The sequence below is a fragment of the Aulostomus chinensis genome, chromosome 1 (genome assembly GCF_037954235.1).
Source record: "Aulostomus chinensis isolate RoL2024-O1b breed Wild chromosome 1, RoL_Achi_v1.0, whole genome shotgun sequence".
NCBI classification, from domain to species: domain Eukaryota; kingdom Metazoa; phylum Chordata; class Actinopteri; order Syngnathiformes; family Aulostomidae; genus Aulostomus; species Aulostomus chinensis.
The window spans coordinates 36,711,637-36,726,087 of NC_141320.1; the positions used below are offsets into that span (position 1 = coordinate 36,711,637).

The 14,451-nt window shown below is 45.6% G+C and overlaps 5 non-coding genes across 5 annotated transcripts; all 5 read left to right on the forward strand.

The window, feature by feature from the left end:
- Positions 1-3,178: 3,178 nt before the first annotated feature.
- Positions 3,179-3,342, forward strand: LOC147271497 (U1 spliceosomal RNA). The gene has a single exon (XR_015116974.1). It is a non-coding gene; the product is annotated as a U1 spliceosomal RNA (small nuclear RNA).
- A 588-nt stretch (positions 3,343-3,930) lies between these two features.
- Positions 3,931-4,121, forward strand: LOC147271498 (U2 spliceosomal RNA). Its single transcript, XR_015116392.1, has one exon. It is a non-coding gene; the product is annotated as a U2 spliceosomal RNA (small nuclear RNA).
- A 775-nt stretch (positions 4,122-4,896) lies between these two features.
- LOC147271499 (U1 spliceosomal RNA) lies at positions 4,897-5,060 on the forward strand. Its single transcript, XR_015116605.1, has one exon. It is a non-coding gene; the product is annotated as a U1 spliceosomal RNA (small nuclear RNA).
- A 3,749-nt stretch (positions 5,061-8,809) lies between these two features.
- Positions 8,810-8,892, forward strand: trnal-cag (transfer RNA leucine (anticodon CAG)). Its single transcript has one exon. It is a non-coding gene; the product is annotated as a tRNA-Leu (tRNA).
- Positions 8,893-10,903: 2,011 nt separating this feature from the next.
- On the forward strand, positions 10,904-10,985 carry trnal-aag (transfer RNA leucine (anticodon AAG)). Its single transcript has one exon. It is a non-coding gene; the product is annotated as a tRNA-Leu (tRNA).
- The last annotated feature ends 3,466 nt before the right edge of the window (positions 10,986-14,451 follow it).

Sequence of the window (14,451 nt, forward strand, 5' to 3'; positions counted from 1 at the left end):
GACATTACTGGAGCCTCATTTTTAGGTTTTTAGGAACTATCACTACATCACTGTGGCATCATTTCTTAGGTTTGTAGCAACTCTCATTACATCACTGTCAGCATCATTTTAAGGTTAGCAGCAAGTCTCACTACATGACTATCACCATCATTTTGAGGTTAGTAGCAACTCTCACTACATCACTGCAGGATCATTTCTTAGGTTAGTGGCAACTCTCATTACATCACTTTAGCATCATTTTGAGATTAGTAGCAACTCTCACCCCATCACTGTGGCATCATTTCTTAGGTTAGTGGCAACTCTCACCACATCACTGTCGCATCATTTTGAGATTAGTAGCAACTTTCACCACATCACTGTGGTATCATTTCTTAGGTTAGTAGCAACCCTAATTACATCACTGTAGCATCATTTCTTAGGTTTGTAGCAACTCTCATTGCATCACTTTAGCATTATTCTAGATTAGTAGCAACCCTCACCACATCACTGTTGCATCATTTCTTAGGTTCGTAGCATCTCTCATTACATCACTTTCGCATCATTTTGAGGTTCATAACAACTCTCACGACATCACTGTAGCATCATTTCTTAGTTTTGTAGCAACTATCACCACATCACTGTGGCATCATTTCTTAGGTTTGTGGCAACTCTCATGACATAACTGGAGCCTCATTTTGAAATAAGTAGCAACTGTCATTACATTACTTTCGCATCATTTTGAGATTAGTAGCAACTTTCACCACATCACTGTAGCATCATTTCTTAGGTTCATAGCAACTCTCATTACATCACTTTAGCATCATTTTGAGGTTCTTAGCAACTCTCACTACATCACTGTCAGCATCCTTTTGAGGTTTTTAGCAACTCTCACTACATGACTGCAGCATCATTTTGAGGTTTGTAGCAACTCTCATTCCATCACTTTAGCATTATTCTAGATTAGTAGCAACTCTCACTACATCACTGTAGCATCATTTCTGAGGTTCGTAGCAACTCTCACTTCATCACTTTCAGCATCATTTTGCGGATAGTAGCAACTCTCACGACCTCACTGTAGCATCATTTCTTAGGTTAGTAGCAACTCTCATGACATCACTGTAGCATCATTTCTTAGGTTCGTAGCAACTCTCATTACATCACTATGGCATCATTTCTTAGGTTTGTAGCAACTAACTACATCACTGTAAGCATCATTTTTAGGTTAATAGCAACTCTCACCACATCACTTTAGCATCATTTTGAGGTCGGTAACAACTCTCACGACATCAATGTTAGCATCATTTTGAGGATTTTCGCAACTCACACTACATTACTGTCCGCATCATTTCTTAGGTTCATAGCAACTCTCACGACATCGTTTAAGCATCATTTTGAGATTAGTAGCAACTCTCACTACATCACTGTGGCATCATTTCTTAGGTTTGTGGCAACTCTCACTACATCACTGTAGCATCATTTTTAGGTTCGTAGCAACTCTCACGACATCACTGTCAGCATCATTTTAAGGTTAGTAGCAACTCTCACTACATTAGTGGAGCATCATTTCTTAGGTTTGTGGCAACTCTCACTACATCACTGCAGCATCATTTTGAGGTTCGTAGAAACTCTCACGACATTACTGGAGCCTCATTTTTAGGTTTTTAGCAACTCTCACTACATCACTGTGGCATCATTTCTTAGGTTAGTAGCAACTCTCATTACATCACTGTCAGCATCATTTTGAGGTTTTTAGCAACTCCCATTACATTACTGTCAGCATCCTTTTGAGGTTTTTAGCAACTCTCCATACATCAATGTGGCATCATTTCTTAGGTTAGTAGCAACTCTCACTACATCACTGTAGCATCATTTTGAGATTAGTAGCAACACTCACTATATTACTTTAGCATCATTTTGAGGATACTAGCAACTCTCACGACATCACTGTCAGCTTCATTTCTTAGGTTAGTAGCAACTCTCATTACATCACTATGGCATCATTTCTTAGGTTTTTAGCAACTAACTACATCACTGTAAGCATCATTTTTAGGTTAGTAGCAACTCTCACCACATCACTTTAGCATCATTTTGAGGTCGGTAACAACTCTCACGACATCAATGTTAGCATCATTTTGAGGATTTTCGCAACTCACACTACATTACTGTCCGCATCATTTCTTAGGTTCATAGCAACTCTCACGACATCGTTTAAGCATCATTTTGAGATTAGTAGCAACTCTCACTACATCACTGTGGCATCATTTCTTAGGTTAGTAGCAACTCTCACTACATCACTGTAGCATCATTTTTAGGTTCGTAGCAACTCTCACAACATCACTGTCAGCATCATTTTAAGGTTAGTAGCAACTCTCACTACATTAGTGGAGCATCATTTCTTAGGTTTGTGGCAACTCTCATTACATCACTGGAGCCTCATTTTTAGGTTTTTAGCAACTCTCACTACATCACTGTGGCATCATTTCTTAGGTTAGTAGCAACTCTCATTACATCACTGTCAGCATCATTTTGAGGTTTTTAGCAACTCTCATTACATTACTGTCAGCATCCTTTTGAGGTTTTTAGCAACTCTCCATACATCACTGTAGCATCATTTCCTAGGTTAGTAGAAACTCTCACTACATCACTGTGGCATCATTTTGAGGATATTAGCAACTCTCACCACATCACTGTAGCATCATTTCTTAGGTTAGTAGCAACTCTCATTACATCACTGTCAGCATCATTTTGAGGATTTTAGCAACCCTCACTACATTACTTTAGCATTATTCTAGATTAGTAGGAACTCTCATTACATCACTGTAGCATCATATCTGAGGTTCGTAGCTTCTGTCACTACATCACTTTCAGCATCATTTTGAGATTAGTAACAACTTTCACTGTATTACTTTAGCATCATTTTGAGGATAGTAGCAATTCTTATTACATCACGATAGCATCATTTTGAGGTAAGCAGAAACTCTATGCGACAAGGTGAGCTTTGAAAACGGCATCGGTCGAGCTTCCCGGGCTTGGGATATCCGATATCCGACATCCGGCATCGTTGTGAGAAACAAAGGGGGCTGCGCACGTGGCAGATTGGCACAAGGTAGGAAAGATCAGGCGCTGTGTCAGCCTCCCTGCCTGTCAGTCAGAAGGCTGTGTCCCTGAAGCTCATGTCTGTTCCTAAGCTCAGCAAGTCATACTTACCTGGCAGGAGAGATACCATGATCAGCAAGGTGGTTCTCCCCGGGTGAGGCTCAGCCATTGCACTGGGGCTGTGCTGACCCTGGTGAATTCCCCAAATGTGGGAATCTCAACTGCATAATTTCTGACAGTGGGGGACTGCATCCGTGCTCTCCCCTGTGATCATGTGAAAAAACAAAAGAAAGAAAGAAAGAAAGAAAGGCAGATGACGGCGGCAACAACGGTGACCGCCTGTACCGGCCAGTTGGCGGTCTAATCTTGTGCTGGCCAGCCTGAGGAGACCGCGGAGGACGTAGCCTCGATGAGCTCCCAGTATTTCTCACACCTTCCAGCCCTAAATGAAGAGGGCAGGGTTTCTGCCACATTTAGTTGAGGGTCATGGTATCTGACAAGCCCTGAGCTCAGGACAATACATCCACGGCTCGTCTTCGCAGTAAGTGGAAGGATACCAGAGAATTCATGCGTGGGAGGAGATCAACTTGGAAAACCCAGACTCCAGGATGAGTCGCTGGCTTGTGGCTTTGAACACCGCTTTGTTTTACTTTGAGTCGCCCCACTAGCATAGCAGGGTGAAGGCACCGATTGCCTTTGCTTTGGATAGCAGTGGGGACAACCAGTGTGCCAGATGTAGTGTTTATGGCACTGCATTTTGTGTCGCCACCCAAAATGTTGCAGTTCCTGCCCACAGCCGCGGCCGGGATTGGCTGTACCGGGGGTGCTGGCTCTCACGTCGGGTGGCTGACAGGCATCGCTTCTCGGCCTTTTGGCTAAGATCAAGTGTAGTATCTGTTCTTATCAGTTTAATATCTGGTACGTTCCCTATCCGGGAACCATATATTAAGCTGCTTCTTGGAACAGGGAGATGGAACGGGAGCTTGCTCTGTCCTTTCCACGCATCAACCTGGTATTGCAGTGTTTCCAGGAGTGGTGCAATGCCCCGCATTTCTTGTCGGAAATAAAACAAGCCTCCGCCAGGCACTCGCTTACCTGCTCCACCCAAAGCCGGACCAGGGTTCTCCTCCTTCACTGCAGCTTTTCCTCAGCCTGCGGCCGCAATGGCCTTCCAGGAACAGTGCGGGCCCCTCCCCTTTTGTCAGGAGCAAATCCCGTGCTCTTCAGGCCAACTCTCGAGTGCTGCACATGAGGCCGGGGCTGGATTTCCGCCCGCGCTGCCGCTGGGCGTCAAGTTGTGGCTCTGTTTGCAATCCAGATAAGGATGGAGGTCCGCTGACGGCACTGCTCTCGGAGCCTTTCCCAAAAGGCTTTGGAATGCACTCTGAAAGACCTGAACCTTCAATGTGCGTGTTTTGCCCAGAGATGGGTTGTGAACTTGATGTTGAAATGTGAAACCCCAGCTTGCTGCCTTCAGTCTTTCGGAATTGGGCCGCTTGCGTTGACAGCTCTCATGGTCGCGACGCTCCATCCAAGGGTGAAAGCGGAAGGAGATTGTTTTTTTTACTGCGGGGCACAATGCGTGCGGTTAGAGGCCACGCTGGTGCCCCCAGCGAGAAGGTGAGCCTTGAAAACGGCATCGGTCGAGCTTCCCGGGCTTGGGATATCCGACATCCGACATCGTTGTGAGAAACAAAGGGGGCTGCGCACACGGCAGATTGGCACAAGGTAGGAAAGATCAGGCGCTGTGTCGGCCTCCCTGCCTGTCAGTCAGAGGGCTGTGTCCCTGAAGCTCATGTCTGTTCCTAAGCTCAGCGAGTCATACTTACCTGGCAGGGGAGATACCATGATCAGCAAGGTGGTTCTCCCCGGGTGAGGCTCAGCCATTGCACTGGGGCTGTGCTGACCCTGGTGAATTCCCCAAATGTGGGAATCTCAACTGCATAATTTCTGACAGTGGGGGACTGCGTCCGCGCTCTCCCCTGTGATCGTGTGAAAAAAAGAAAGAAAGAAAGGTAGACGACGACGGCGGCGGCAACAACGGTGACCGCCTGTCCTGGCCAGTTGGCGGTCTCCTCTTGTGCTGGCCAGCCTGAGGAGACCGTGGAGGACGTAGCCTTGATGAGCTCCCAGTATCTCTCACACCTTCCAGCCCTAAATGAAGAGGGCAGGGTTTCTGCCACATTTAGTTGAAGGTCATGGTATCTGACAAGCCCTGGGCTCAGGACAATACATCCACGGCTCGTCTTCGCAGTAAGTGGAAGGATACCAGAGAATTCATGCGTGGGAGGAGATCAACTTGGAAAACTCGGACTCTCAACTCTTACTACATGACTGTCAGCATCACTTTGAGGTTATTTGAAACTTTCACTACATTACAGTTCAAATCATTTTGAGTTATTAGCAATTCTTACTGCATCACTGTCGCATCATTTTGAGATCATTAGCAGTTCTTCTTACATCACTGTAGCATTATTTTGAGGTTAGTAGCAACTCTTACTACATGACCGTAAGCATAAACATTTCCTACCGGAGAGCAGAATCGTGGCGTCAGACGAGGCAGGAGGAGGAAGCCCGCAGCCCAGACTACACAAACGATGGCCGGGAGAGGATAATCAGAACACCACAGATCATCGGCAGCTTGATATGAAAGGCAGACAACTACGCGTCTTACCCACAGAAAGCGCACCACGCACACACCGGCCCAAGGGAGACAGCCCAGCTCCTGGTAACACCACACCGCTGGACGGAGCAAAACTGGAGTAAACAGGGGGCCCATGACACTGAATAATGGAGCAGAGCAAGCATGCATACCTTTGTTTGTAACCGATCTGCTGACCAGCGAGACGCCACCACGCACGGCTGTAGGCTCCGTAAAGGAGGGAGAGGAAGTGGAAAGGACGGAGAAGGGTCGGACCAGGTCTACTTCTAGGTGACCACTCACTATCGTCTGCCACACTGCCCCTCACGGTGGGGAGTGTAGCGCTATCCTGCCACAGTACATTTGTTTCATTCTTTTGCTCTTGCACTTTAATTAAAATGGACTTGACTTGAGAATGTTTTGTTTCAAAATATAGATAAATTCCCAGATTTATAGGTAGCATGAGTATGAAGTTGCACTTGCACCCGGTGGGAAAATGTCCTCTGCATTTGACTCTAACTATGTAGGAGCAGTGGTAGCAGTGTCAGCCTGGGGGCTTGGTCAAGATCAATGACAGGAGTAGCAGACAGGTAATATCCATAGCATGCTTGTTGTTTTAGAGGAGTAAGGGTACACTGTTGGTCTCTCACCTGATGCGCTGTCATCAGCACAAATGATCTGTTCCTAAACATCAAAATCTACCATCCCCCCTGATTGTTTTTTACAACTGGAGTACTGGTTAACACTTTAGAAAGCCTTCATTCAGAGCTGTGAAGAACCTTGAACCTGATATCCCAGACATCAAAGTGGGCCACTAACTGGCCAGATGAAGCTATGCTAGGCTGCTGTATTCTGAAGAGCTAAAGTAGCAGCTTCTGAGAGGGATGCTAACCTGGATGTGTTCATCTCCTACTTTCATATCAGCCCCCAACTTGGAGCTCTGACAGCCTCCAGCTTGTTGTTCCTGTTTCTGCTTCAGTCAACAGGGAACTCCAACCTGCAGTAGAATCTTCAACAATGGAATAGAAAAGTGAGGAAGAAAAACTAGAATAAACTTACAAAGCTGAGAAATGTTCATGAAGAAGAAAGGCACACGTTATGATTGAGGCCAGAAACTAAAACTCCACACCAAATGTACTTTGACTTGTAGGATAATGAACTTGAATGTGTTGAAACAGCAGATCAATGAATCCACTACCACACAACAAGATGATGACCCCCTACCACAAGATGGCGTCACAGATCCTGACGCTCTGAGCAGGAAACACAGAGCAAAACATTACAACAAAGCTCCTGTTGTTCCCTCCAGGAAAAACTGTGGCTCTGATGAGAAGAAGGATCCCAGCCTCTTCTGAGGATCCATGGCCGCACCATTGGGTAGCAGGACGATGGGGTCGGCACCAGGAGGAACCCTGGTGTCTCCGATGCAGGGGAGATGGAGCAGTGAAGAGGCCACATTGTGGCGTCCTAAAGAGGACATTTGGTGGAGCCTGAGACAGCAAACATCACGCCCCCTTCATCAGAAGAACCACAGCACCAGAAGAAAGAATCCCGGCAGTGACGACAGGGAGGATCAGGGTGACCTCCTCACCTCCACCTTTGAACCTTCAAATGAACTTTAAAAAGCTTTAGAGTGGAGAAGGATTTTAAAACATTTTATTGTTTTTTCCTTTCATTCTCATTTGTGCGATTGTCTGATTTATTAGAAATAAACACTGTCTGCTGGGTTTACATTGACTGTGATTCTCTTTTTGCATGCAAGTTAAAAGTTCTGCCAATAAAAACCACGAGTATTTGAAGACCAAAGGAAGAACCCCCAAAGTCAGGACCCTGAGATCAAAGTGAGCGCTCTGATCTCAGAGGTCTGGAATATTTCCCATCCCATGGCCTTCAAATAAGAGCCCTGTGTCTCTGTCTCAAAGTTTTCAACCGTATTTGTTTGTTAAATTAAAACCAGACGACCACTGTGGTCCTTTTTACACGGTAAGTAAAGCACAGATGCCCTGGTGGACCTGTTGGCACCCTGGACTTTGAATCCAGTGACCTGAGTCCAAGTCTCAGTTCCAGCAGGTTTCCTGCAGCCTTCAGCAGAGCTGCCATGTTTCTCTGTAGAGAACTAAGTGATGCTCTCAGCAGGTTGAGGGCACCACCAACAAGTGAGGTATGAACCTCTGACTTCCTTCTTGTCAAACAGGAAACTCCTAATACGTCATTTGAGTAAAGTACCTCATATTCCTGACATCCAAGTTGTAGTGAAGTGGAGGAAGAAGGGAGGAGATCTCCAACAGGATCCTTCTTTCCTCTGTCCTCCTTGATCTCATGGATCACCACAGTCAAGGGGAGACCCAAGCTCCCGGATGGATCTGGCACTCAGGAACTGCTGAGTTTTCCAGTGGACTTTGTTCCATCCATGGTTCAGGAACAGGACTCCTCCTGGTTAACCTGGTATCTTTCCACCCAACTGTGGGTTCTTGGAGAATTTTTCATGTCATGTCAAGAAATCAGGCTGGTGGGTTTTTCAATGAGAGAAATTCTGGTAACTTAATTAAGTGGCATGTTTGTTGAAGCAGTAATTAACTGATAAATTAAGGAAGGCCTGGCCAGTCTTTGCTCCCAGGTCATACGATGGAGTTAGAAAGTCCTGAATCAATCTGGAGTTCCATGATTTCCTTGTGGTTCATGATCCTTTTGCCAATGTAGTCTGGAACAAGAGCAAGATGAACCTCCAAATATCAACAGGTTGATTGCAGGTGATGTCAAGTGGTATTTAGAGGAACCTCCTCTTTGTGTTTGGTTCCATGGTGGAATGGTGAGCCCTCTGGACTCTGGGTCCAGTGATCCCAGTTCAAGTCTTGGTGGGACCTTCCTGTCTGGAATGTGTCCCATGTAACAAACTGATCAAGAGATGTTATGTGGTTCAAATGTTCTGGTTCATTTCTTGTCCTTTAGAAAAATGAAAATCATTTCTTACTGCCATGAACTCAGACTGTGTGTTTAATGTTAACAATAAATGTGACAACTAAGGAGCCAGTAGCTCCTGTGGAAAAAATTCTACTTTGTCAATGAATTAATTCAGTCTGCATCTAAGTTTCTGTCAGGATGGCCGAGCGGTCTAAGGCGCTGCGTTCAGGTCGCAGTCTCTCCTGGAGGCGTGGGTTCAAATCCCACTTCTGACAAAGGACATTTTCTCCACATTCCTATGCATCCACAATGGTACATTCCAAACCCAGTTGAAGCTGCTCTCCACTGATGGGAGTGAGTGGTTGAACTGGCAGCAAAGGAGCTTCCCTGTGACGGTCCAACATCGCCTGGTTTCCTCCAACATGGAGCAGCCACCAAAATCTAACTTCAATGTTGGATCAAAGTCTGCTGAAGAAATGTGTTTTCTTTCAATTCACATTTTGTCCATTAACTTCATAATCAGAGTCGCCATCTCATCGCATGACTAAAGTCTGGGTTCTGTAGTGGTGGTAAAATATCCTTCCATGCCCCTCACTAGTTTGCACACAGAAAAGCATATTTTACTGGTTTCAGATCTCTTAGCTTGTTCTCTCTCTTAAACCAGCTGAGGCAGCTTTCATTGTGTAATTGATTTTAAAATATAAAGATGGAACAGAACCATTGGAATCAGATGTCAGGACATTTGAAGGAATGTCAATCTCCTGTTGAAATGTTGCAGTGTGCAGCTGAGGCTCTCTGGCAGTGGCACAAGGAACCACAATGGCAGAACCTGGACCCTCCTGGAGGAGAACCACAGGTGAGGGCCTTCTTGGCTCCAGATTGATGGAAATCAAGTGTCTGAGGCTGTTAGCAGCCATGAAGTTGATCTGGTTGGCACTGGTATTTGTTCTTGCTGCAGCTCAGGAGTGAGTCAGGAGAAGAGTTTCAGAACAGCCAAGGTTGGGGACTGGAATTTTAGAATTTCCCCTGGAACCAAACAACCTTGGAGGGTAAAACCTCCAATCCTAGCCACTCAGATGCAGCAGCAGAAGAAGCTGTCATCCACCCTGACAGTCAGAGCATCAAGTCAAGGAAACATCACCATCTTGTAGTTCCAAACCTCCACCTGTCAGATTCAGCTACTTCTTATTGTGGGACTTTAAACTTGAACACAATGGAATTTGGACAAGGAGTTTTCCTTCCAGTCCAAACATCATCGTCCAGCCTCCAACCAGAGGTCCATCAGTTATCATGGAGCCACAGGTGGAGTCTGGATTCTTTTCTGGAATGTGATGGCAGTGAGAGTCCTGCCAAGTGACATCACTGACAGGATGACTTCAGTCACGTGACTGGATGACTTCAGTCACATGACTGGATGACAGTGTAGATGCCAATGTAGAGGTTGGGGAAATAGTCTCTGAGAATCCAGCTTGAACCCACAGCCTCCTTGTTTTCCAAAAACCCAAACAGCGACCATCAGTCTCCCTCCAATCCTGTACTTTGGTAAACAACAAAAACAGAGTAAAAGTCTCTGGCAACATATTTGTTTCCTGTAGGGTTTCTTCATGTATGTGTGGTGTACCTGCTCTCCCAGAGGACTGCCATCTTTGTTCTGTGGGCTGACATGTTTTAGTGTCAGCACAGGTCATAGCGCTGAGACTGAACTCTCATTCTCCTCCAACTATTATTTCCACCTCACACTCCTGCAGATATTCAAGGGAACAGGGAACACAAATTTATGCTCAACTTCTCCTGTGTATTCATCCACAGTCACTAAACAACAACCAAACCAAACAAAAGAGGGTTTGCTAGCATGGCGATCAGCTGTAGTTCACCATCTTATCCAGGTCACATGACTCAGGAGTGGCGTGGCCGTCTGGCAACCAAAGGGTGGCTGGTTTGATCCTCACTTTCTCCAGTGACCATGTCAAAGTGTCCTTGAGTAAGATACTGAACCCCTAAATACTTCTGATGAGTAGGTTGGCTCCTTGCATGGCAGCCTTCAGCATCAGTGTGTGAGTGTGTGTGAATGAGAGGACATTGTTCAGCTCCTTGAGTGCTGCTGAGGTAGAAAGGCTCTGTACAAACTGAGTCCTTTTACCATTTCTTTCCTGCTTCTAGCGGCGCTGTCGTCACTTCCTGTGACCGTGGAGGGAAGGGGTCCCCCTTCAGAATAAGTTTTATATCATGATGTTACTTCCTCTTCAACATGCCTTTAGCAGACCAACTCAGAGAACAGCTCAGTGAGGTAGTGTGGCCGAGTGGTCTAAGGCGCTGGATTAAGGCTCCAGTCTCTGAGGAGGCGTGGGTTCAAATCCCACCACTGCCATCATGTCCCAGGTCACTGGAGAGGTGTGGCAGGTCTCTTACTGCCTCTCCTCTCTCTTCCACTGAGGTCTTCGAACCTGTGACCAAAAGAAGAACCCTCCTCTGAGTCCACAGACCTGAGCATCGCTGCTCTGACTACCAGGTTACCTCCTGGTAATCAGAGTGAAGTCATGGTGAGGTAGTCAGTTGTTCCTTTGTTTTGTGACAGAGGCTTCATTGTGAATGAAATCATTTTAATTCTTTACTTGAAGTTTCACGCTGTTTCGACCGAAAAAGGCGAGTTCCTGGAGAAGATCTTCCAGGGGTCCAGGTTAAAGCAGTGCCCCAGCTGGCACCAGGCGCTGACCCAGGTCCTGCATGGGAGATACTGTCAGTTCTGTTCTGCCCTGCTCACAACCACAGGCTGGTGTTGAGGCCTGCAGCAACCAGGGCCCCAGTCACCAAGAGTATAAAGGCTGGTCATTGTGGCAGTGGGAGGAGCCAAAATGAAGACAGACCAATGTGAGCAGGACGTTCCTGGAGAAGTCAGAAGAACTTGACCATGTTTCCTACAGTACCCAGGAGGCCTGGTAGTTGTTGAAGGAAGCTCCAAAAGCAAAGAGCAGACAGCAGGACATCAAAAGAAAAGATCCAGACACTAAAACTACAAGTAGAAACAAGAAGAAATACTAAAAGCCTTGGAAAGATACTACAAGGTTGGATATACATTATTATATACACTACTATTCTCACTGACTCCTAAAGAGGGACAGGAAACATTAGAATGTGGATCAGATCAGCTGATTTCAGTGTTGAGTCCATCCCTCCATCCACTTTCTGTTCTATCCTTTAAGGGTCACGGGGGGGGGGGGGGGGGCGATCGCAGGTGACATTGGACAAGAGGCAGGGTCAGCAGATCCCCAGTCTTTGAGGAGGCGTGGGTTCAGGGTTCACCCTGGACAGGTCAGAATTCCTGATGATGTCATCAGGGCTTTGACAGTAGCTAGAATTCTGTCTTTGATCTCAGGAGGACATGAAAGAAACCCAATTGAGGAAAGTAGAGGAGAACATTCAGCTTCATTAGAAACACTTGAACTGTTGAACAGTAGAATTTGTTTGAAACAGTTTACAACACTGAGTGACAGGATTGAAGAGGGAAGATTTTCTACTTTAAATTTAATTCTAACTTTAAACTGGGGATGAACATTTTTAGTCGTTCATATTCTAACATACAGAGGAAGTCATGTCATTCCCTTTTTAAAAAAAGAAAAACATGTGAAGCTCCTCCCCCCAGCTCCAGATGGACAGACAGACATGAGAGAGGCCAGGAAGCAAAGAAGTGTTGTGCTCCTCTCCAGTGCTCTGGTGTTGTTGTGTTCTTCTCAGCTCCATCATGAAGACCTGCTGGCACTGGGCGCTGGTGGAAGTTTGCAGCTCTCACTGGAAAGTCCTGAGGCTCCTCCCACTCTGAAGCAGGCAGTTGCTCCCAGCCAGCCCACACTTTCACTCTCTGGTGTAGGAGTGAAGAACAAAATCAGAATCAAGAACCATCACTCTTTCATTGGGGCTCCTTCCTCCTTGTTCTGATCCAGAAACTCAACAGCTTCTATCATTGATTGACAGGAAATGTTGATGACACACTGGGATTTTTGTTCTCCTGCTGTCACTGTCAAGTGCAGCTTAACATGAGAGGTAGCAGGATCATTCATGTGTTCATGTTTCCAGCAGACAAGGAGGAAACCTGGGAGGACTTCAGTGACTCTGATCAGTGGTTCTCACTTCATCTTCTCAGTATAAAGTTTAAAGCGAGCTGGCCAGGAGCTGAACCTAGAATCTTCTGAGCCAAAGTCAGACGCGTTGTCCATTGCACCACCAGCCCTACAGAGGGGAGGGGCTTCTACAAAAGAGTCAACATTTGTATGACAGAAAATTTCAATGATATGGTGGCATTTTCTGTTTTTGTGCTGTCTGCTTTTCTAAATATCAGGTTTAGATCAATAAATGAACACTGGGACACCAAAACAGAATACAGTAATTAATAAAAGATGATCAACTGTTTTAATATAACATTTATTATTTAACATGAAACTACTGACTTTTTTAAGAAGAAAATAAGAAAGAGAACCTGCATCATCCCAGCCATGAAGACCTCAACATGTTGAAGAGAAAGTCTTGGGGTGGATTCTTGTGTTTTGCAGCATCCTTGATGAGTCTGCATAGAAACATTGGTGTTGTGGACCAACATCCACCAGGAGTGGAGCTCAACCAAGAGGAGCAAGAGGAGAATGTTTGTGGAGGAGCTGGGAAGTTCCCTGGTCAAGCCACACACTGAGGGAAGGGAACGGACGCCCCGAGACCCAGACGCTGCAGCCTTGCTCAGACAGCTGCAGAGCTCAGCAGCACTCCATCCATGCCATCAGCAACACAGAGAGCATCCACACCAGCGTCCTCCTCAGCAGCCCTGCCTCAACACCAACCAGAACAGCCACAGCCACAACCCCCTCAGGACCTGGTTCAAGACGAAAGAGGGTCAGGACTGCCCTAGCAGTCAGGACAGAGGGACGGACGGATGGTGCTTCAACTGCTGGAACATCTCTGGAAAGAACACACAGAAGTGACACACAAGCATCTGAACTTTAAACGACTCTTACTCTGTTTTTGTTTTTTCCTGGTTTTGAACCAGTAACTGGTTTCTGTTGGTTTGGTTTGCTTGACTGGTTGTTGTTTGTTGACCTTGCAAATCCATATTTTGGGTTCTGGCTTGTTCTGCTTTTCATTTTGTGTTTGTATTAAAGTTCTGTAGCTGAAAAAGAGACTTTTTTGCCATATTTCTTGAAGTAAAAATATGAGGGTCTAAACTGACCCATAACACCATGGATGTTCCAATAGTTAATGATATTAAAATGAATAATAAATCAAACCAGTCCATGTCAGAGATGTGTTCTAACACCCTCAGTAACGGTCAGGAAACACAACAACCTTTGGTTTATGTCTAGGATTTTCTTGAGGTTCATTTTACCATTTTTTAAACTGAAATCGAGGGTTTAGTGACTAAAAAAAGGTCCAGAGGCCCACAACTAAATCTTCAAACCAATATTTCCATGGATAAGGAAGCCTAACAAGGTCACCAAGAGATGGAAACAACTTGGAGGATAGAAAATTGTTTTAGTTTATTTGACAGCTGATTGAAGACGTGGGTCAAAACTGACCGTTACCATAGAGATGGGAACAGAAAGCTGACACAAGAGGAAGGTTCTAGCTCTGAAAAAGGAGTTTGATCAAAATCTTGAACTGACAGTAGAAATATCCTTTTGTATGTTGACCTTTGTTGACAGAAGTCACTTTAGCTTGGCAGTGACAAGAATGGCTGCTAGCTTGACAAAGAGCTGCACAAACCAGGTTCAAGCTGGACTTTGGACCCTGGTATCTGCAACGACTCCATCAACTCCTAATCTAGCAGCTCTGCTGGGTCCAACTATTTTACAGAA